A 25,323-nucleotide genomic window follows, 5' to 3' on the forward strand; every position below is an offset into this window, starting at 1 on the left:
CTTCTTCATTCAATCTATAATAACTTTGAATTTTTCTCTCTTTTGCTATACTGGATCGTTGAGAGTTGAGGAGAAATTTTATGATTTGGTTGCGAAAGTTTTCATTTGTTGTTGCGGTGTTGAGGGTGACTGAGGACCTTTTCTTTCTCCAGTGACTAGCATTTAACAATCTCTGCCACTTCAAGGTAAATTATATATGGTTTTGGGACCTTTCCTTGCTTTGTGTGTTCTGATTCTTTGGATATTTAATTTGCTTTGTTTTGCCATCAACTCCAGATTTTGCAAAATAGATTCTGCAAGATCACTAGCCTATCATAGAGACATATTCCCTGTAGTTTAGCACCATGATCTTTTGTTCTAATTACTTAATATTGTTGATTCAAAGTATTTTGGATACAATTGAGTTTCTGTTTTGTGGGATGCGACACCATGTTTATTTGTAAATTGATGTTTATTGTAATATTAAACTTAGCTGTTTGTCTCAAATATATGTAATCAAACGTGCACATTATTATATACACACGAAGTATAACTGATAATTCTGCCTTTTAATCATATGCTCCGAGAGAATTTTAGGAGAAGTCTATGTACATGTACATTCCAAGTTAACAGGAGACAGAATTTCAATGACATTTATCCCTGTATTTTCTAAATCTATGATTATCTCGTGTAGTCAATTAAATAGTTAATCACACACTTATCCCTCATTAACTGATAAAGAACATATAAGGGAATTTTGAAAGAGAACATATCAGTTGGAAAACCATTAACTGATATATGAAGGCTTATTTCTCCAGATATATGTTGGTTGGCAATTCGAGACATTTCCTTCATGTACATAATAGCACGCAGATGATAAATTGAAAAAAGAAGAAGTAGATATTACATGTTTGATGGTTCTATTTTAAATTAGTTTGCTCTTGTCTCTGCTGGCAAATGACTAAGAAAGCTGAAAATATGGTAGCCATTGTATATGTTTGTAGACTCAAAGTACAAGACTTACAAAAAGGACTTACCAGTCTACTAAAATATTTGTTATTCCTATACAAAAATAATATTAGCATAAGATATTTAGAGGGAAAGTCTGATATCTTACATCTATCAGAGATATCTTAAAAGCCACCAAGCATGTCAAAATTGCAAGTTAAATTTACATGTTTTAAATTTTAAGGAAAAAAGGAAAAGCTGCACAAAAAAGTACGCAGGAATTCAAAGGAAAGTTTAACCCCCTATGAAGTTTGAAATTAAAGCATGTGTTTATTATTGTAATATCAAAAAGTTTTGGGGGAGAAGTTTTTTTTTTTTGGGTGTGAGATTAGTCTAATTTAAGGCATAAGCTTATTGGAAGCATACTTTAGGTTTAAATTTATGATGAGTTGACAGCATCACATAAAACAAAGAATCTATTAGGCCTCGAAAAATTACCTTTTCCATTGTATAAAACTCAAAGGAATCATATAGTCTAGACCTATCTAATCGTTTAAGTCCAATGTCACTAGAAGAATGATCTTTCTTGTCAACATGTATTTCTTAGCATCAATAGGTTTTCTTTATTTTTCAAGATAAAAGGGGTTTAACTTTTAAATTTTAAGTCCAACATAGTTTCCTTCTTTCATAAATGAACAACTAGTTAATTGATATATGAATGCTAGTTAACTGATCTAGTTAACCTTGACTATCCATATTAAACTAGAGATGAACGTCCCAATTTATTTCCATACCCAACAATACAAGCAAACTCTCTTGGCTTTTCCTTGCCTTTTGTTCCTTTTACACTCATTATCCCTTACAGCAATATAATATTAGTTCCAAGGTATCATTTATTTATTTATTTTATAAGGTATATATATGGCCTTTGTGAGTTTCTGCTAGGCTAATTTGGTTCAGAAAATGGATTGCTGTTCTGGACACCTAGAGCCAGAGGATTGGAATTTTTAGCATCTTTCTTCTTCTTTTGCCAACAAAAGAAAAAAATCCAATTATTTTTCTCAAACTAAATTAACATTTTTTGTGTCCTTTTTTTCCGGTTGTGAACAACCTCCATTGTAGTTTAACAATTGAAAATAAAGTAGATATAAAAAGAACTTTTCAAAGTTGTATGGGATTTTAAATTTGATTGATGAAAAACGTACAAAATTGCACACATATATAAAGTTATTTTATTTGTGAGATAAAAAGGTGATATGACTTGTACTGGTGATCTCATTCCACTTGCCTTTTCCTAATCCTTTCTCCACAATGACCTGACACCTTTTTCTTCTCCTTGGCTTTTGATAATCTTTTTCTCTCTTTTTTTTTCTCATTTTATAGAAAAGTGTTAAAAAAAAAAAGTAGATGTCGTTCTTTCTTATAACACTTAAAAAGTCAATGTCCTTCTATTTAACGAGAAGGGTGAAATTAAGACATTTTTAAAAATTCTTTTTAAAAAAGAACTTAGGGTCCTGATCTCATATGCTCCTCTTTTATGCCCAAGATTTATTATGTTGATGATTAACATTTTTATATTTAATTAATGTTTAGTCAACTTAGTAGATTCTTTTAGTTGGAATTATGACCTTTAAATTTTATTTTTTTATCTTAGTTTTAATTGGTGTTTGATTTTAGTTTTTTTTATATAATAGTTTTCTTTGGTCATATTTATATATTGCTTGTTTCTCTAATTATTACAATGTACGTAGGATTCTTTTTTATTAGAATGGTAGTTCCAGAAAATCGAAGATGGATGTACGATAGAATCGATCCAAGTACTAAATGGGTTACAGTAGATTTTGAGCGAGGTGTTAAGGAGTTTCTTGCCTATGCATTTCAATCACCTTATTCTCAAACATCAAGAGAGCTTAGGTGTCCATGTGTGAAATGTAAATGTCAGTCATATCTAAGTTTCGATAAAGTAAAAACACACCTTTATAAAAAAAGATTTATACCAGACTACTATATCTGGACTAATCATGGTGAAAGACGAATAGAATATCCTTCACCTATTTGTCCAATACCAGGAGGTGGCCCACATGTTGAGCATCATCCACTTGGTAATCGACAAAGTCAATATGAGACCATGGTGACAAATGCAACTGGGCCGAGCTTTTGGGAAAATTATAATGAAGAAGCTGAAGAGGTACCAAATCCTAGTGCAAAAGCATTTTATGATTTGCTGCATGCTACACAACAACCCTTGTGAGAAGGGTGTGAAGAGGAATCTCAACTTTCAGCGACTTTGCAATTATTAAGTATTAAAGCCACAACTAACATGTCACAATAAAGTTATAATTTAGTCTTCCAATTCATGTGAAGGACGCAGCCAAAAGACACTCGTATGCCTACAAATTTTTACCAAACAAAGAAGTTAGTGTCGAAGCTAGGTCTTGATTATAAGAAGATTGATTGTTGTGTGAATGGATGTATGTTGTATTATAAAACTGATGATAGTGTAACTCAATGTAAGTTTTGTTGTGAGACAAGATATTTTTCTAAAAAATGTCATGGAAGAAAAAAGAATGTTGCAAGGAAGCAATTATGGTACTTACCTCTCATTCCCAGATTACAAAGGCTATTTGCTTCTGAAAAAATTGTGAAGGAAATGAGATGGCACTATGAGAATCATCAAGGTTCTAATGTCCTTTCTCATCCTTCTAACGGCCAAGCATAGAAGGTTTTGGATAGTACATATCCAGACTTTGCATATGATCCAAGAAACGTAAGGCTTGGGTTATGTGCTGATGGATTTACACCATTTGGGCAACCTGGGAGACAATATTCTTGTTGGCCTATGATTATTACTCCATATAATCTACCACCTGAGATGTGTATGACATGAGAATACTTATTCTTGACATTGATCATTCCTGGTCCTAATAATTCCCAAGGAAAAATAGATGTGTATTTGCAACTTCAATAGATGAATTAAAATTATTGTGGAATGCGGGAGCGCCAACATATGATGCCTCATTAAAACAAAACTTTTGTATGCGTGCTGCATTATTATGGACAATCAATGACTTTCTTGCTTATGGTATGTTGTTTGGTTGGACGACAATGGGGAGACTATCATGTCCAACATGTATGGAGAATTCAAGGGCATTCCAATTAAAGCAACGGCAAAAATCATTTTTCTTTGACTGTCATCGTCAATTCCTTCCCAATGATCACCAATTTAGGAGAAATAAAGCCTCTTTTTACAAGAATAGGGTTAAGAACTCAATGCCTCCACCTCGCTTAAGTGGAGAGGAAGTTTGGGAAAGAGTACAAAATTTTCCAAAGGTCATTGAATATAGAAAAACTATACCTATTGATGGTTATAAACACACTCATCATTGGACAAAACAAAGCATATTTTGGGAATTGCCATATTGGAAAAGTAATCTCATTCGACATAATCTTGATATCATGCACATTGAGAAAAATGTTTTTGACAATTTGTTTCATACTGTGATGGACCCCAAAGGACAAAACAAAAGATAATACCAAGCTCGAATGATGTGAAAGAATATTGTCAATGAAAGGATAATGAACTTGTAGAAAGAGGATGAAAAATTGTAAAACCAATTAAAAAAATATACATTGAATTTAGAACACAAACGATTGATTTGTCAGTGGGTAAAAAACTTAAAGCTCCCTGATGGATATGTATCAAATCTTGTTCGATGTGAAAGAAGCAAAGTTGTATGAAATGAAGAGTCATGATTGTCATGTATTCATGAAACACTTGCTTCCAATTGCCTTTGCTTGCCTGCCTAAAGTTGTCTTGAATCCTATAGTGGAGCTCAGTCAATTTTTTACACAACTTTGTACCACTACTTTGATGATGATCAATTAGAGGTATTAGAGCAAAATATTGTTTTAACGTTGTGCAAGTTAGAGAAAGTCTTTTCCCCAGGATTTTTTGACTCAATGAAGCATTTACCTATCCATCTTCCGTATGAAGCTAAAGTTGGGGGACCTGTTCAATATCGATGGATGTATCCATTTGAAAGGTAACTGTTCATATTTCTTTAGTTGAGGATAAATATTTAATAAGATGAATAATTAATCTTCGGTTTTACTTTTTTATATGTAGGTTTCTCTATACTTTGAAACAAAAGGTGAGGAATAAATCTCGGGTTGAAGCATCAATATGTGAAGCTTACATAATTAAGGAGACTGCAACATTTTGCTCACATGACTTTGAGCCAGGTGTTCCTCCAAGAATAACAAGGCCTATAAGAAATGATGATGGTGGAGAATCAGAGTTGCCAGCAATTTCTATATTTAACTACCGAGGAAGACCTTCTGGAGAATGTAACTCCCATTTCATGGAGGATGAAGAAGTCAAAGCCGTCACAAGATATGTTCTAATAAATTGTGATGAAGTGCAACCTTATATGAAGTAAGTGATATTAAAATAAATGAGATTTATGAAAAATATTTGCATGATTAACACAATACTTTCTGCATGTAGTTTTTTCATACAAACATTAAAGGAAGAGAACCCTCAAATTACAAACAATGAGATGGAGTTCCAAATCAATGACAAATTTCTAGCATGGTTTAAAGATTACGCAAGTATTAAATGTTTTTACAACCTATAATAAACCTTATTTAACATAGCACTAATTGTTAATGTCATGTAGGTTCAAAACCCTACTAACAATATTGTGGATTCATTTTTGCATGACATTGCTTCGGGCCCAAAGAGAAGCGTGAGAACATGGCCTATATACTTTGTTAATGGGTATAAGTTTCATATGGCTTTGTTGGCCCATCAAAAATCAATGACAAATAGTGGGGTATGTATTAAGAACAGACTATGCAGAATCAGAGTATGACTTTTATGGCATTCTTCAAGAGATTATGGAGATTGAATATGTGGGTTATCCTCTGAAGAGACTATTGTTGTTTAAATGTGAGTGGTTTGATCCAATATCAAATTGTGGTACAAGGGTTCATCGACAATATGGTACTGTTGAAGTTCATGAATCACGAAGGTACCACAAGCATGATGATCCATTTATTTTTGCCCAACAAGCAAGGCAGGTGTACTACATGCCTTATCCTTGTTGTCGTAAAAAAGCTAATTGGTTAGCTGTTATTAATACTAAAGCACATAGTATGATTGAGACTCCTGTATCTGAAACAAATATGAGAGCATTTCAAGTGGATGGACTAGAAGTCATACTACCAGTAATTGTTCTTGATGATGATGAATCAAGTAATCAAAGAGTCTATGAGATGCATTATGAAGAAGTGGATATGCCAACTGATAATATGGTTTATGAAGAAGAAGAGGATGAAGAAAAAGAGGAGGAGGAGGATGATGAGGGGTTTAAACAGCTTTTGAGCAGTTTTGTTCAAAATAATTCAGGAGAACCCGTGTTTGATCAGTAACCCCGGGTGCACCCTTTGGAGGTGGGCTGAGAAGAATGTTGAGGAAAAAAATGATCAGAATTTTAATATCATGAACCAGCGTAAGTTAGAGAACTGATTTCTTCATGTTCGAATAAATAAATGAGTACTGGGCGTAAGTTTTAGTTCTCCAAAATTACACCTCGTCTCATTTAATTTGATCTCTCACAGTTTTAACCTCTTACGCCAGTCTTCCAATTAGTACCTTCTTTTTCATCCGTACAATAAGCTTATTAGCAGATAGTAAGCAAAGATAGTTCATGAAGCATAACGTAAAGTTGATGTGCAGCTAAGTATGCACTTGACATTTGGCAAAGCCAAGGAATTTGAAATGGTGCTTGGCGCAATTTGCAATTCAATGCCAAGTAAGCACTTAAGATCACATCAGCTTCACATTAGGCGCCTTTGAGTTTTCCCCTTCTCTTTCATTCCGATATAAAACCCAGCAGCATCAACTCTCAAAAACGAGCCAAAAAAAATCTTCGAAATAAAAAAAAAAATCTGCTCATTCACCAATGAAGAGAATAGAGAGAGAATTATAAAACATAAATTATATTTTATTATTGAGAAAGTAGTAGAAAAAAGTAGAGAAGAGAGCTAAAGATCCTTCTTTGATTTTCTGAAGAGCTTCATAGAGCGGCTTCTGATCCCTCTTCTTGAGAAACTGGCCGCCAAAATGAAGAAAACGTTCCGCGGCAAGTGAAACGGCGACGATGATAATGCAAATGAGAGCAACAACTCACGTGAGAGTGTTACATCATGCAAAAATTAACCTTGGCATTGGATATAAAAAATTAAGCAAGGGCCAATACGGAAGGTAGACTGACAGACAAAACCAGACATAATATAAAATCTAGATAGGGTTCGGGCTGATATTTTTAAAATTTTCAGTCCAGAAAGGACAAAACGAAAAAGTTTTAAAAAGCCTCTAGAAAATTCCTAAAAAATTATAACAAGATAAATTAGAGGATTTGAAACTGCAATTGAGGCCCCAAAGGTGAGAATAATATGAAAATAGCTTATTATTGAATTTCCTGAAAATAAAGGTTTTTAAAAAAAATAGTAGAAATTGAGTGAAAAATAATTATTTTAATTATTTAGAGGCCTCAATAATTCTTAGAAAAATAGAATAATTATCTAAATATTTAATAAAATTTATAAAATTAATTTTAGGCCCTGAAAAAACAGAAATTAATTTTAGAAAATTTATTTCCAAAAGCCTTACTGATAAAGCTCTATTTGGAGAGAATTCAAAATAAATAATTAAAGGTGAATAAAAATTCTAAAATTTTTCAGAATACATTCTTATATTAAAATAGGATTTTTCATGAAGAAAAATGTGATTTTAGAGGCCTAGAAAAATTATAGAAAATTACAGGTGAAGAGTAACTGATAAACTTTAATATTGTTTGGAATTGATATCTAATTGTGGTCTACCTTTTTGGACCATGCAAGATCAGAAGTGGGTCCCATATTGGCCCAAGAAAGCCCAAAAATTCATGTAGGTCCATGGCCCAATATTTAAATAGGGTTTAAGAAATATTGTTGAAATTTTACACATTACATGATCTGAATTTATGGAGCATATGATGGCTGCCATTTGTCCCCTTATGTGGCACCAAATCAGGCCAATAATTAGGAGGGAAGGGGTCTGAATTTTGCCTGTAAATACCCCCTTAAATTTCAAACAATTCGGCTAAATGGAGAAGTATAAGGGGAGGTGTTGTCAAACTGGATTCTTGACTTGGAAGAAGAGGTTTTAACCTTGTAGTTTGAGGAAGAAACACAAAGTTTTGATCAAGGATTAATTGAGGTAAGTTTGAGCTTTATTTTGGTTAAGGTTAATGTAACATCCCGAATTTTATGATTTAGGATGAGCAGAAAAGAGAAAATTTATTAAAATTATTCATTTGCCAAATAAAGTGGAGAAAATTATGAAATATTCATTTTTAAGGTTTAGAGACATTTTGGAAAAGGTATTTCCCCAAAAATGGCTTAAATAATTTTAATAGATAATTTTAAGAGAAAAATGGTTCATTTTCTCTGAAAATTATGGAAAAATAGTTAGAGATTTATATTTAATCTGAAAATTTTAGGATGATCATTTGAGATAGTAAATAAGATAATTGAGGCATAAAATCCTTAAAATGGATTAAGGATTAATTTCTGAAATTAAGAGCTATTTTCTTGGAAATTTCATAAAAATAGTTAGGAGTTGACTTTTGACCCGAAATTTTTAGGAAAATTATTTTATGGGTCAAAGAAACTAATGGATGAGAAAAATACATTTATAATATTTTGGATTAATTTCTGGATATATCTTATATTTCAGAAAAATAGGAGAAGGGATAGGATCGGAGGAATAATTATTTAGAAGGGCAAAATGGTCCAGCAATTATACAATATACGTGCTGCCTTCTCCTCAAGACGTCTGAATCATTTCTCCCTTCAACAACTGGTCATCCACGCGTCTGATTCACTCCTCCATGTATCAGCTGATCACCACGTTGTCTGATTCATTTTCTACGGTGTTCAAAAGAAAAGAGAGCAGGAGAACGAGAGAGCACGAGAGAGAGCAGTGAGGAACAGAGGAGAAACGGGGAAGGAGAAGTTGATAATCAGAGGTCGGTTTCTTGCATGCAAACTTGGATTCTGAATCAGGTGAGCTTCGCGTGTCTACTGCTGTCTTTCTATTCTGGTTTTGGCCGAACACGGGTGTAGTTTTGCAAGCTTGAGTTTCATTGTTGCATGTGGATAAATCTGGTTGCATGTGGATTTCTTCCTCTGTTTTTCAAGACCGAAACAGAGGCTAAAGGTTTGGGGGGAGTGGCGTTTTGTTTGGGTACTATTGCTGGTTTAACGTGAAGTTTTGCTGTTGAATGAATGAAAAATTTCTCTGTATATGATTACCGAAACAGGGTCTGTAATTTCTTGGTTTAATGGTCTTGGCTTCTGAGGCATTAAAAGGAAAACAAAATACTGATATAAATATGTATATGTGAGACTACACGGGATATCATTAGCTTAGTGCAGTGATGATTTTGAAACTCTCAAGCTCTATTTTAATTCAACAGCATTAGGTTCTCTATTTCAGGTGATATAAGCTTCGGTCACTAGAAAGTAAAGGAGAACGAAATATTTAAACGAAGTACTACTGTAGGTATATGTTGATACGTATGTACATGTGTGTCTGTATATATATAGGATGTGTGTGTGCTTGTTGCTGTCGTGAGACCTGAATTCAGGGAGCTAAGGAAAATAATCGCTGGTTGGATGATGACCGTTTTGCAGAGGAGACCGAGCTGGTGTGTGTGTGTGTGTGTGTAGTTTCGATATATGTAACTTTTGTTTCTGTAAGATGGGAAGCGTATAATATTATATGTATACACACGGTTATTACTGCTGCTAGAATTTGGGAGATACATTTATATATATGTTGGTGTTGCTGGAAGAATTAGGATTGCATTTTCTGATTTATGAACGTGTTCAAGTTGCTGTTTTTATATTCTTTGATGTCAAGAAACTACTTTGGACTGTTAAATGACCGAGGGGTTAAGTAGAAGCATTATTCGGATTTGATGTTTAAGTTACTAAAGGAAATAAAAAGGGGAGAAAAGTCGCTGTCCAAATTTTAAGAGAGCATTGATTCATGAATATGAAATTGAAGCAATAATTATGTTAGCATTAAATCTGAAAATTTTTCTAGATTTAACTTGAGGGTTGTTTGAGGTGTACAAATGGTGGATGGAAATTTTAAAAGACTAAATTAAGACTTACAATGTTTAGAAATTATTCCAAGGTATAGAGCTACCCGAAACATTCATTCATGGGAAATTGAGGATGTATTGGCAATATAATATTTGTGTGTTGGGATGGATGAGTATAAGTAAATAAATATATTTACTACTGTTCTATAGTGATTAGATTATTCCATTAGATAACTAATTAGCTCATGCTCGAGGGTTTAAAGATGTTAGATACTCCTCCGGTCCTTATTATAAGACCCAATTTGACTTTTTATTTGGTCCTAATTATAAGACCCAATCCATTTTGTTTCTTATATTTATGCATTTTTTTCCAAGATAATCCTTCTAATAATGATAGTTTTAGCCAATATACTTAATTAGTAAGGATATTTTAAGAATGACAACACTTATTTATTATAAATAACCAACTTAACTTACTTCCTTAATATCCTCAAATAAGTCAATTGGGTCTTATAATTAGGACCGGAGGAGTATTAAGTAAATTGTGGATGAAAGCTACGGGAGCTCATGGAATTATTTTGGAAGAAGGATTAAACTATTAAATGACTTAGAAATTTTAGAAGATTAAGATACTTAGAAATAAAGTCAAATCAAAATGATGTTTTGACAATGTATAAGAAGAGTGCGGAGATGAATTGGCAAGCACATGCAATGTGCATGTGATTGAGCTATGAATAGATAGGGATTGTAGGTGGAATCATGGACATTGTAATATATATATATATATATATATCTAGTTTTTCCTTGATGACCAACCACTTGATAAAAGTGGAACCAAATGGGAAGAAAGGACATGGCAATTGTCCTTAATTATAATAGACAAAAAAATTTTTTTTTGACCAAGATGACCAGTTACTCAATAAAGTGACTGTTTGGAGTTACAAAAGAAAGGAAAACCTTTCAAAAGTTATATTAAAGATATAGAAAATTATTCAGGGTGACCAAGAGATTGAAAGAGATTGGGATCTAAAGAGAGTTATATAATTTATAAATTATGTTGGATCAAGTATTAACTTACCCTTACTAATATAATAGGTTTTGATATCTGTACAAGCCCACCGAAGAAGCTAACAAAAAGGAAGCAAGTAAGGTTTGATTGTGAAGCGGAAGGTTCAGGTAGTAGTTCTTTCCTACCTTACACTTGTGTATGATTGCTACATGTCTGTTTGTGCCATATTGCTATTCAAAAAGCATATGAACATGTAATCCTTAATTCCTTACATGAGTTAATAGCCATGATCTCGTGCAGCTGAAAGATATGGGCCTTATGAGCCATTATTTGTGCGGCCTTATGTGCCATTACAAGCGCGGCCTTATGAGCCATTATTTATGCAGCCTTATGAGCCAATGTATGTCCGGCCTTATGTGCCGTTGATTGCTCATTCAGCTAATTAATCTGACTATGGGTCATTGCACTTAAATGCTTTTTATTAGGGGTGTTTACGGGACGGATCGGGACCGGGACAGGCCCGTCCCTGTTCCGTCCCGATGAACAGTAACGGGACAGATTTTCTGTCCCGTGTCCCGGCCCGTCCCAGGGTTGTCCCGGTCCCGGTCGGGACGGGACAGGACGGATCCGGGACGGGACCGGGACGTCCCGAAATTATTATTTTTTTAATTTTTTTTAAAATTTTTTTTAAAAAATCTGATTTTTAATTATATTTTTTTGAGCTTAAATCTTATAAAAACATATTTTTTATTTGTTTGGGCACTCTTAAACAAAAGCTCAAAATATTACATATAATAGTTATTAAAAACTCTAAACAAAAGCTTTTAACACAATAAAAACTTGTTAAAAATTTTAATCATCAATAATCTCAAATCATTAACAAATATAAAAACTCTAAATAAATATATCTATAGTTCCATACAATAGTCTCAAATCTTAAAAAAATATGAAAAAAATGATATTATATAAAAAATTAAAAAAATTAAAAAAATTAAAAAAAAAAGAATCGGGACGGGACCGGGACGGGATGACCCCATCCCGTCCCGGTCCCTTTTTTTTCCCTTCCCGTTTTGTCTCGTCCCGGTTTGTCCCATCGGTCCCGTCCCAATAAGATCGGGATCGGAACGGGCCGACCGGGACGGGCCGGCCTTGAACACCCCTACTATGCATATCTACAAGGTTATATTCCATATGGCTTATTTTGCATGCTTTATGTAATCTGCATCTGTGTTTGATGGAAATTACTATTATGGGGATTTGTTTGAATCTCACCCTCCCTTCCTATATTATACAACCAGGGCAAGCAGTTCCAAGGGTAAAGAAGTTGTAAGAGCTGAAGGTGGGATTGTATGAAGAGCAGGAATGCCTACTACTTTTGTACATATATTATAATTATTTTGATAGTTAGTTATCTGACTTATTAGATATTTAAGAGTGAGTAACCTTTACTTGCTAGTATTTATACTATTTTGTATCCTCCATAAGGAGGTATGCACTGCCGGTGCTCAAGTAAAGGTCATTGTACTGAATGGCCAGTATAACTACTTATATATAAATGTAGTGTTATTTATATTTGTGAGTCTGTCGTATGAGCTGCAAGAGCAGGGTTCAGGTGTGTGAATCACTCGTCAGTATATTCATTTAAAAAAAAATTTCTGTAAATTTTATAATAGAATACTGGCGTCTAGTGATTTATAGATGTTAAATGGACCCTGTTAGTATGTATAGAGGTAAGGTGTTGCATGTTAAAACTTGTTTTGGTTAAAAATTGAAGGGCTATGGTGCTGTCCAATTTGGTCAAATGAAGCATGATTTAGGGAAGGATAGAAGTCTTAAAAATGAGTTAGAATTATCATATTTAAGTGATATTTGGATGAATTTTTGGAAGAAAACCAAGTTGAGGGTTTTATGTATACAATTCGGCCACCTCTTGGCATAGGAGTTGGTTTTGATGTGTTTTAATGATTCTTATGAGTTCAAAAGATATTTTTGTGTAGGAGAACATCAAGGAAAAGTGTTTAAAATTATTGAAATCAAAAATAGAATTTTTGAAAGTTATATTATCCCTATTCGGCCAATGTAAGTTGAAGAGGAAGGAATGTGACTTTATTACATCTGAATTGATATTTGGATTCTACATGAAAAATTATGTAGGAATAAGTCAAGAGATTGAGGGAATCAAAGGAAGAATAATAATGTCAAAAATCAAAGAAAAAGGTGATTCAAATAGGTTTAAGATTAACTGTTTGTATTCAAAGTTGAATGGTTGTTAATGTAGCTTGTAATTATATGTAGATTTATCGGTTTTGTAGAGAAGAACCAAAAAGAACACTAAACCTTCAAGAAACCGAATTGGTTCAAGTATAAGAGGTAGCATTAAATCTATAATTTAATTGTTTTCTTGCTTGCTTAATGTGTTTATTTTGCTTACTTTATATTGATTGAATTATGTTATGGTAAATTGTTGATTTTATGATATTTGATATGCTTTGGCCAAATACATAATAATATGCTAATGTCCATATGCGCTTGTTTTTGTTTTTTCACTGCATAATGCATGACCTAATGATTTGATAATGCTTTGAAGTGTTGTAACATAATACATTATGCAAAGCTTGATTACTATAATAATTATGATTTATTGCTATTGAGATTTCTATGAAATCTCATTCTTTTATATTCCAATATTCAAAAACTAGGAATTGGATCAATCAAGGAGAAAGGAAAGGAATTCAGTAGGGAAGATGATTGAGCTTAATGCCATTAAAGTTATGTTTTGTAATCTATTATGTATGTATTGTTATGTATATTTGTGTAGTTTGTTTGAATATTGTATAAATAATTAAGGATGCTTTATACATGAGAAATTGATTAAGAAATCATGTTTAAGTACGTTTTATGCCATTGCCATTAGAATGGTTATGTGTGAAAGGAAAAGAAAAGAAAAAGGCAAGAATTGCAAAAAGAGGATAAAAATGGATTTTTAGTGATCAAGTTTGACGAACGAAATCTTATGCAATTGTATGAGTCTTGATCTAAAATTTGGCAGGCTCATAGATTATATTTTTAGCTTTAAAACAAGTAGTATTTTATCAAATTTAGAATCTTCTACAAAAAGTTATACTCTTCTAAAATTAGGTATAAATCTGAAAAAATTGAAAAATGACCAAATTGGCAGTATCACTTTGAATGAAATCTGGGATTGATGGACGAGTTCCGGATACCAATAAATCTCTAAACACTACTTTGATCCACTTTGATCCAGCGTATTCTCTAGAGAAGATGATGATTGCGATTTTTGAATTTCCAATTGCTTGCAGTGGTTCTATTTTCATATACTTTTTTTTTGGGAAGCTTAACATCATATTTGAAAACATTAATGCTAGCATTACATAGAGCTGTATAGAGATATGAAGTAAAATTTTTTCGAATGTCACCTCTAAAGCTCAAGAACACCTCATACTTACAAGCTGAATAATATATTCCAAAAAAAACATAATATTATTAAAATTCTATTTAGATTAATATAATTAAAATATTATTGCGATATAAACATTTTTGTAATATTAGGTTATAAAATGTCAGAAATACTATGGACAACAGTATTATCAATATTGCTACGTGCATGTTTGATAATACATGAAGCACATGATGCATCCTTACAAAACCATAATACACCTCGATTGACTTGCCTTCCCATGAGCCGCAACAAATCAAGCATTCTAAGTTTGTTGTCGTCAATGGTTACAATACCTCGATCTTCTATGACTCCTATCCTAATGTGAGCATGGCATCCACAGGCATCCAGCTTTTGGATCACATCATCCATGTCCTCCCCAGTATAAAATAAAATTATATTTAGAAATATTTCTTTTTCTTCAGGATTTAAAGAGTCAAAGATAAGCTTTAGGATGATGTATATATCATGTGGGAGAACTCTGTTCATTTTCCACAATGCCAATTCCCATTCATCCAGTGACCTACAACTTAAAAAAGAACCCATGGTTGCAAGAGCTAGTGGCAGTCCCTCAGTTTTGGCTCTGAGGAAAGCTGTTTTACTATTGGATAAGTTAGAAATTAAGCAGACTGAGACTGATGAAGTATAACTCAATGCTGCTTAAGAATGCAGAGCTGCTACTGAAGATTCTGAATAAGGATTTTTGCAGAAACAAGTAGCGTTAGTGAAAGCTTCTGACTAATGATGCAAGATTATTACCACAATTACTCCTTAATATAAGAGTTATTTCTTAAGGAGAACCCTTACAATTAATAGGAATATTTTGGATAAAAAATAGAAGACAAAATAAATTGAGAACTTATATTCAGAATCAAATCATACCCCCACTAGCTCTTATACTAGTAGTAACTTGTATATTTTTGGCTATATTGATTTTGTAGGTTGTATGCTTAGGGTTGGTTTGTCTTTGCGTGAGGTTTCGTATGTTAGGTGGATAGGATTTACGAGTGTTTGTATTCTTTCAAGCTCCACCAGTGGTGATTATAATATATTTTTTTAGTATTATTAAAAATGATGTTTTCCTCCCGGGGGTCTAAGGTCCCCGTAGAATTATTTTTAATGTTCATGGAACAATAATGAAGAGTAGTAGTGGGGTCCATCAACTCTTCCCCCCCCCCCCCAAAAAAAAATACATTGCTTTTTTATGTCAATCCGCGTACAGGGCTTCACGGCAACTTCCAAGTTCAATTTTTGACCCGCGTATAGGGCCGAATCACTCACGGGGTAAAGACGTAGTAACTAAAGCAATAAAGCAAACAATACAAAATAGTGAAAACACACCAAAACAAATGCAAAATAGCGGGAAAAAAGGTATTTGGAAGGGTTTTGAGAAAACAAAAGCTCTAATGCCCAATGATATATGTTTAGGATAAAATGAGAGAGGAAAAAAAAATCAGAGAAAGGGGCAAGGAATAGATGAAGAAAGGGCATAAATTTAAGGGGAAGAAAATTCAATATACAACTCTATTTTATCCAAAGGCATGCAAAGCAAGTATATTAAAATGTTAGTTATAGGCCTTAAATTAGCCCCAAGAATTAAATAATAGAATTTAAAAATCAAATGCAAATATTGTAAAAGATACAATAAATGATAAAATCTAAAACAAAATATTTTTAAACCTTCTCTAATAAAAGTAAATACTACCTCTGGTCCTATTTATAAGATCTCGCTTATAAACTACAAAGAATATCTTACAAATAAAACTACAAACAACGTCTCATAAATAGAATTTTTGCAAGTTAAAAAATTAAGGAGACCGAGACTGATGAAGCATAACTCAATGCTGCTTAAAAATGCGGAGCTGCTACTGAAGATTCTGAAGTATTTTTGCAGAAACAAGCGGCGTTAGTTAAAGCTTTTGACTGATGGTACAAGATTATTACTACATTTGCTCCTTAACATAAGAGTTATTTTTTAATAAGAACTTTTACAATTAATAAAAATATTTTGAAAAAAATAAATTAAAAACTTATATTTAAGATCAAATCGCACTCCCAATTAACTTTTATATCAAGAATCAGAGATAGTGATTTTTATCTTTTTTGCTATATTAATTTTGTAGGTTGTATGTTTAGGATTTGTTTGTCTTTGCATGAGGTTTGGCATGTTGGGTGCATAGGATTTACGTGTCTTTGCATTCTTTCAAGTTCCACTATTGGTGATTGTAATATTTTTTTTAAGTATTGTTAAAAATGATTTTGGGGGGGGGGGTGGAGGAAGCCACGGCACCTGGAGAATGGTTTTTACTGTTCATGGAAACAATAATGACGAGTAGTAGTGGGGTCCGTCAATTCTTCCCCACCCCCCAAAAAATACATTGTTTTTTTCGTCCGCGTATAGGGCTTCACGTTGACTTCCAAGTGCAATTTTTGACTCGCGTATGGGGCATAATTATTTGTGAGGTAAAGACATACTAACTAAAGCAATAAACCAGAAAACACACCAAAACAATGCAAAGTAGTGGGGGAAAAAGGGTATTTGGAAGGGATATGATAGAACAAAAGCTCTAATGCCCATGGTAAGAATAAAAGGAGAAAAAAAAATCAGTATACAATTCTATTTTATTCAAATTCAATATGCAATCTTAAATTAGCCCCAAGAATTAAATAATAGAATATTCTAGAATTTTAAAATCAAATGCAAATATTGCAAAAGATAAAATAGATAATAAAATCTAGAAAAATAAAAATAAAAACGAAAGCAAAATATTTTTAAACCTTCTCTATTTATCACCTCTAAAAATTCTAATTAACCATTATGACAGATTCCATCGATATGGGGCTTGACCTTTTTTTTGTCATAAATTGTGAGTGTGGCAAGACCAACTGCTTGTTAGCTCAAGATTTGATCTGTTAAAATCTAACGTCCAAGATACGTTAAGTTTACGGGAGGCGATTGGATTAGAGTATAACTATTAATCGTAAGTCAGTTGGGTGGTTTAATATTTAGTTAATTAAGGCAAGTTGTTAGAGTTGTATGCCCCCAGCGTATACTGTGCATATCACACAATTCATAAAATGTTCAGTTCCCTAATCTCTCACTCTTATCTGAATCTGAAATCCAAACTCTGCATATACTATAATTAATGGGATACTTTTATGTCTAAGAGTTGAACAGCTCTGACAATTTAGACATGAAAGAGAAGGAATAAGAAAGAAATTGGTAGGTTGAAGGAATTCTTGCCATGGGAGATTCAAAGAGGAGGATCGTTCACTGATCTACGAGTCTTTCTCACTAAGATGACTAATTAACTTATTAAAAAAGGAAAAAGACAGACAAATGCTAACTGAATTTCAGAATGACCAGAACATCCGTCCAATTTGCAAAATGCCATTTTGGTCTCCAGAGGCCAAATTGGCATTATTCTATCGAATGAAAAGACCGAATTGCCGTTCCTTTTAAATATTGCTTTTAAAGTATCACAGCTCCTACTGGCCAGCCGGTCACTGGAGCTCCAGCGGCGGCAGTCACCAAAGCTCCGGCGACTGGCCGACAATTGGTCACCGGAGCTCCGTCGGTCGGAAAATTTTTTTTTGAACATTTTTACAACTTCAGTATAAAGGTTAACAACTTTTGTAAAGCTATTAACAACTTCAGTATAGCAATTAACAACAGGTTTTTTGGAAAATTCAACAAGCTCTGGTGACCGGAAACAATTTTTTTGAAAATTTTTACAACTTCAATATAACGGTTAACAACTTTTGTAATGCTATTAACAACTTCAGTATAGCAATTAACAACAGGTTTTTTGGAAAATTCAACAAGCTCTGGTGACCGGAAACAATTTTTTTGAAAATTTTTACAACTTCAATATAATAGTTAACAACTTTTATAATGCTATTAACAACTTCAGTATAGCAATTAACAACATGTTTTCTGAAAAATTCAACAAGCTCTGGTAACCGGAAACAATTTTTTTGAAATTTTTTACAACTTCAGTATAACGGCTAACAACTTTTCTAATGCTATTAACAACTTCAGTATAGCAATTAACAACAGGTTTGCTAGAAAATTCAACAAGTTCCGATGACCTGAAATAATTTTTTTGAAAATTTTTACAACTTTAATATAACAGTGAACAGCTTTTATAATGCTATTAACAACTTCTGTATAGCAATTAACAACATGTTTTCTGGAAAATTAAACAAGCTCTGGTGACCGGAAACAATTTTTTTCAAAATTTTTACAACTTCAGTATAACGGTTAACAACTTTTGTAACTCTATTAACAACTTCAGTATAATCAGGTTTTTGAGTTTGTTAACGGCATTACTGAAGTTATAAAGATGTCACTTTTTAAATTTTTTGAAAAACTTGTTGTTAACTGCTATATCGAAGTTGTTAACTATTATACTGAAGTTGTAAAATTTTTTTTTGAAAAACATAATCGTTAACGTTATACTGAAGTTGAAAATTTTTACAACTTCAATATAATAGTTAACAACTTTTATAATACTATTAACAACTTTAGTATAGCAATTAACAACAGGTTTTCTGAAAAATTCAACAAGCTCCGGTGACCGGAAATAATTTTTTTGAAAATTTTTACAACTTCAGTATAACGGTTAATAACTTTTATAACGCTATTAAAAACTTCAGTATAGTAGTTAACAATAGGTTTTTCAAAAAATTCAAAAAGTAGCATTTTTATAATTTCAGTAATGCCTTTAACAAACTCAAAAACCTGTTGTTAACCGCTATACTGAAGTTATTAATACGGTTATAAAAGTTGTTAACCGTTATACTGAAGTTATAAAAATTTTCAAAAAAATTGTTTTCGGTCACCGGAGCTTGTTGAATTTTTCAAAAAACATGTTGTTAATTGCTATACTGAAGTTGTTAATAGCATTATAAAAGTTGTTAACTGTTATATTAAAGTTGTAAAAATTTTCAAAAAAATTGTTTCCGGTCACCGGAACTTGTTGAATTTCCCAAAAAACTTATTGTTAATTGTTATACTGAAGTTTGTTAATAGTATTACAAAAGTTGTTAACCGTTATACTGAAATTGTAAAAATTTCAAAAAAAATTGTTTCCGGTCACCGGAGCTTATTGAATTTTCCAGAAAACATGTTGTTAATTGCTATACTGAAGTTGTTAATAGCATTATAAAAGTTATTAAATGTTATATTGAAGTTGTAAAAATTTTCAAAAAGATTGTTTCCGGTCAACGGAGCTTGTTGAATTTTCTAAAAAACCTGTTGTTAATACTGAAGTTGTTACTAGCATTACAAAAGTTGTTAACTGTTATATTGAAGTTGTAAAAATTTTCAAAAAAATTGTTTCCGGTCACCCGAGCTTGTTGAATTTTCCAAAAAACTTGTTGTTAATTACTATACTAAAGTTGTTAATAGCATTACAAAAGTTGTTAATCGTTATACTGAAGTTGTAAAAAATTTCAAAAAAATTATTTCCGGTCACCGGAGCTTGTTGAATTTTCCAAAAAACCTGTTGTTAATTGCTATACTGAAGTTGTTAATAGCTTTACAAAAGTTGTTAACTGTTATACTGAAGTTGTAAAAATGTTCAAAAAAAAAATTTTCCGACCGATGGAGCTCCAGTGACTAATTGTCGGCTGGTCGCTGGAACTCCGGTGACCAGCAGCCCAGTAGGAGCTGTGATACTTTAAAAACAATATTTAAAAGGAAGGGTAATTTGGTCTTTTCATTTGATATAATAATGCCAATTTGGTCTCTTGAGACCAAAATGGCATTTTAAAAATTGGACGGACGTTTTGGTCATTCTGAAATTCAGTTAGCATTTCTCTGTCTTTTTCCCTATTAAAAAAATGAAACTCGAGACAGTGGACAGCTAAACTTCTCCATTGCAATTTAAATATGGCAAGTGGCCGGCTTGAGATTGGTAGGTAGATTTCCTCTTACTAAATAACAAATTTTGAAAATAAAAACACACACGCATACTGGTCGATGGTCATCTCTCTCTCTCTCTCTCTCTCTCTCACACACACACACACACACATATATTATATGGCTATCTAGACAAACAAATGGGACCGCAAGATCATCATAAGATTTACAAAAAGCACTTGTATGAAAAAAAGAAAGAAATTGATCGTTAAACAACTTCGACCAATCAATACACACTCATAAGTAATAGGAAAAACGGTTAATCTATCTGTATTCAGAGGAAAATAGATTAGTCTATCCGTCAATTGCTCAACGATACTTGTATGAAAGTTTGAATATCTTAAATGAAATCTAATAATAAATAACGTATAATCAGATCCTTTGATAACAATGAAATAAATGCCACTACAAAATGGAAAACCGTTTCTTTTTTTTCCACCTAGCATGGTCACAACAGAAGGCTCTGATCCTACGCCTCAGAATCTACGTCTCAGAATACTAAGTACAAAAATAAGCTTTATCCTAGCTTACTAATATGATGTGATTGTACTCTATCGACAGCAAACTCTTCACAGACACAATAAGGTGCATATACAAAATGCTGATCCTTTGAGTTTAACTGAGAAGGTGTTTTACCCAATGCTCTAGAACAGCAGGGGAGCCATAAGAAGGTTTCAACTCATCATCTGAACCAACGGGTGAGTGGTGTACCCCATCCACGTTATAATATTGAAGATGGATTGATACCTCTGGCACCACACCATCACCCCATACCTCTGCTGCAGGCAAACCTGACAAAATCTCATTGCTTCAGTCACCCATAATTGATCAGGAAGAACATGACAGTGAAGTATCCATGACTTCTGTTAGTGACAGTTAAAGCCTCAAAAGTTAGAAGTTCCGGGTAAACAGCGTAAAATTGGATTACCATTGGTACTCCTAAAATCACAACTTGATCAACCAAATACTGTCAGGGTGTTTTAATCCAAAGATAGGAACAGAAGCTTAAAACAGGACATTATTGCAATTTTGAAAGTAGTCATGTTGTAACTTTGAGTAACAACATCACTGGTAATTTTATGAGAATAAATATCGTAACTTATTCTATGATCCTTAGAGGAGTTTTAGGTTTTAAAGTCTGTAACCGTCATGAACACAAGTTATGGGTCCTTCACTGTAATTTTTCCTTTCTGATTTATCAGTTGAGCTGGAGGATAGCAATTTCAATACTCATAACCACAGGTGAACAAATAGAATGAATAAAACTCAATTTTGGTAAACCACAAAAGACCTCAATATCAACTGACTCTTCCAAAAGATACTATTATATCACTTCAATACTCAAAACCTGGGTTCGGTTCTGATCTCGTCCTTTTCAGGAAGTAGTAAATGAATGAAAACATTTAAATCATCCACAATTGTTAAAGCATCCAGCACTTGAGGGACTAAGAAGAGAAAGTAATGAGACACTTGCCCAACAAATAAATAATCCAATTAGCGAAGCATGAAGGATGAGTTTGCCTTCCAGCAATACAGACATACTTCATTTGAGGGGTGTAAAGTGTAAACAGCTTTTAAGCGGTTTTGTTCAACATAATTCAGGAAACCCCATGTTTGATCAATGACACCAGGTGTGCCCTTTGGAGGTGGGCTTAGAAGAATGTTGAAGAAAACATGATCAGAATTTTGTCATTATGAGACGGAGTAAGTTAAGAGACTGTTTCCTTCATGTTTGAATACTTAAAGGAATGGGCGAAAATTTTAGTCCTCAAAAAGTACACCTTCTCTCATTTGATCTCCCATAACTTTCATATCAGTCCTCCAATCAGTATCTTCTGTTACATACTTACAGTAAGCTCATTAGCAGATAGTAGACAAAGATGGTTCACGCAGTCTAAAGTGAAGTTGATGCTGCAGTTAAGTTCTCACGTGACGCTCAGCATGGGCCAAGGAATTCCAAATGATGCTTTGTACACATTGTAATTCAATGCGAAGTACGCACTTAAAATCACATTAGCTTCACATTAAGTTGCATCACCATCTCTATTAATTATCTAATTGGCTTAAATTGAGGAATATTGAACGCAAAATTTGCTTTAAAGGCTAAAATAAAATGATAAAATTTTATATGATTCTTAGAACCAAAAGATCACTTCGCTTTAATTAAAATCAGAAACGCACTCTGTAAAGAAACTACACCGTAAGTATTAGCCATTGATCAACTCCAAACCATTTTAGAGGATTTAATAACTATAAGGAGAGTAAATTAAGAGACCTGTTTCCTTCATCTTTGAATAATTAAAGGAGTGAGCATAAATTTTAGTCCTCCTAAAATACACGCCTCATTTGATATCTTACAATTGTAATACCCTTTATCAGTTCTCCAATCAGTATCTTCTTTTTTATGATCACAATAAGCTCATTAACAAATAGTGAACAAAGATGGTTTCTGTGGCCTAAAGTGAAGTTGATGCTGCATTAAGTTTTCACTTGACACTTAGCATAAGCCAAGGAATTCGAAATGGGGCTTGGTGCTCTATGTAATTCAATGTGAAGTAAGCACTTAAAATCACATTAGCTTCACATTAAGTTGCAGCACCATCTCTGTTAATTATCTATTAATGGGCTTAAAATTGACAACAATATTGAATGCGAAATTTGCTTTAAAGGATAAAATAAAATGATAAACTTTATATGCTTCTTATAACTAAAAGATCACTTCACTTTAATTAAAACTAGTAATGCATTCTGTAGAGAAACTATGCCGTTAGTATTAGACGAACTCCAAACCATTTTAGAGGACATCTATAAGCAAGAAAGTTACAGGTGAGGGGTTACGGGAGTCAATAACAAGGAAATATGAGACATCCCGAATTTTTCCATGTAGACACGTGCAAGCCATCCTCCTGCTGAGTGTCCAATAAAGGATAAAGTCGCGCCTAAAACAAGGTTATTTGTGAGGCATAGGATTTGTAAATTTGTGATGCACAAAGAAGACATGATGGGGATTCAAATGTTCTACGATGATGAAAAATGGCAGGGGAGGAAGAGAATGAATAATTGCCATAATTTTCATGGTCACTAGGACTTGTGTTGGCAGAAAAATTAATGTTTTGCGGGATAGATTTAAATGGTTGACTGAATTGTTAATCGTTCCATTCTTGCTCTATCTGCCCTCTTCTTTCCTCCCCAGTTCTATGACATGCTTGAGAGTTGTGTCATATGAAAGATCACAAAAGGTAAATCATTTTAAAATGTTGTTGTACTTTTTTTTTTTTTTTTAATAATTGTAGTTCAGTACATTTTATTTTTTTTATATGTGTCACTCGAGGAGTGAAGTTTATGAGTGGATGGTACCACCCACTGGCAGGTACACTTATGTGGATCTGAAAATAAAATTAAGCATGAATAAATGCAGTAATAGAAAGTATCAAGTGTGTGTGTAGATGTGTATGTGTGTAATGTGCATAAGGCATTCACCATCTAACAGACAAAAGCACCACCCATCTTGCCGAATCGACCAAAGCATAAAGAGGGAACTGTCTCAGAGGCGCTAAAGCTCAGAAGATAATTTTGAATGCAATGTTCAAAATTGCCAAGCAGAAGTTAAAGACACACAGGGTTGCGAGACGAGTTTGGTTCCACGTCCAAGGCATCTGGTTCACTGAGAGAAATAACTTCCATGTTGAATCCTCCTAGTGTATCCACTGACATGACTATTCGACAACAGATGAATTATTAACAAAAAAAAATCCTGATGAACAGAAAGATGCTCAAGTTGAATTAATCCTCAGAAGAAAATGGTCATAACACAATATGTTACATGGAGATGGAGTACAGTATAAAGATAAGGAGGTGGTAAATATGGATTCGAGAGATCATGGTATAAATAATCGGTAAGGTTGGATCCTAAATGCGACAACCTCAAATGTGACAATCATAGTACACTGCTCTGAATATATATGTCCTTTTATTTTTGAAAGTTCCCTTTATCTTCCCAAAATTATGAGACTCAGCAGAATGCATACACATCTTGTTTGGAGCATATATTGACAACCAACAAGGAGATCGCAGAGCTTAATTTTAAATAAAGGTTTTTTAAGCAGAAAGGAGACCCAAAATAAAAATAGAGGAGTAAAATTCATCCTTGGCAGTGACAGTGACAGATTGATGAACTTTGTCTCCTGGAAATGACTACTTCAATTCTTGTACCCAATTGCTGTTCTCTTTATTCATCTCATTTTCATCCAAAAATTAAAAGCCGTCAAATTCTATACACTTATAAGTTGGCTCCAACCAATCATGACCTAAGTAAAATTAGCAACTCATGAAAAGAGATAGGATAAAATGAAACTATGCCAAGCATACTAGCAACTGATGAACATGTAATGTTACCTTACCAGAATAGCTACTCGACTGTAATGAAAGGGCTGAAAATAAAATGGGCTTATGACTGTGAAACTGAGACTAATGGACCACAAGATTCAATAATTGGGCTTACGAGGAGTGGACTAACATGGAACAAGCCGTTAGGGTATTTAGATGGAGAAAGATGGGAGCTCACAGCAGTGTGGATTGTGATGAAGATTCCTCTCTGCCATTCTTTTTTCCCCCCTTCTGGCCATTATTGTCCCTGTGACTATGGAGTTCTCCTTGTTCCCTTCCTGTAGCCTATACTTTTTCATCTTAGCTGTTAATGCTTCCGGTTTCTTAGTATTCTAATTCTCAAACTTGCTACAAACATACGGACCGAGTACAGCAGACTTTACTTTCGATTTATCTTGTAATTATATCTGTTAAGCTCTCATTATATATAAAAAGTGATCATAACACAGATGATGAACCC

At 33.2% G+C, this 25,323-nt stretch overlaps 1 long non-coding RNA gene across 1 annotated transcript; it reads left to right on the top strand.

Annotated features, from left to right (window-relative positions):
- The first annotated feature begins 22,087 nt into the window (after positions 1-22,087).
- Positions 22,088-22,488, top strand: LOC114721400 (uncharacterized). Its single transcript, XR_003738074.1, has 2 exons — positions 22,088-22,181; positions 22,345-22,488. It is a non-coding gene; the product is annotated as an uncharacterized LOC114721400 (long non-coding RNA).
- Positions 22,489-25,323: the final 2,835 nt, after the last annotated feature.

Source organism: Neltuma alba, unplaced genomic scaffold (genome assembly GCF_004799145.2).
Source record: "Neltuma alba isolate B1F8T4 unplaced genomic scaffold, ASM479914v2 tig00012036_pilon, whole genome shotgun sequence".
Lineage (NCBI taxonomy): Eukaryota > Viridiplantae > Streptophyta > Magnoliopsida > Fabales > Fabaceae > Neltuma > Neltuma alba.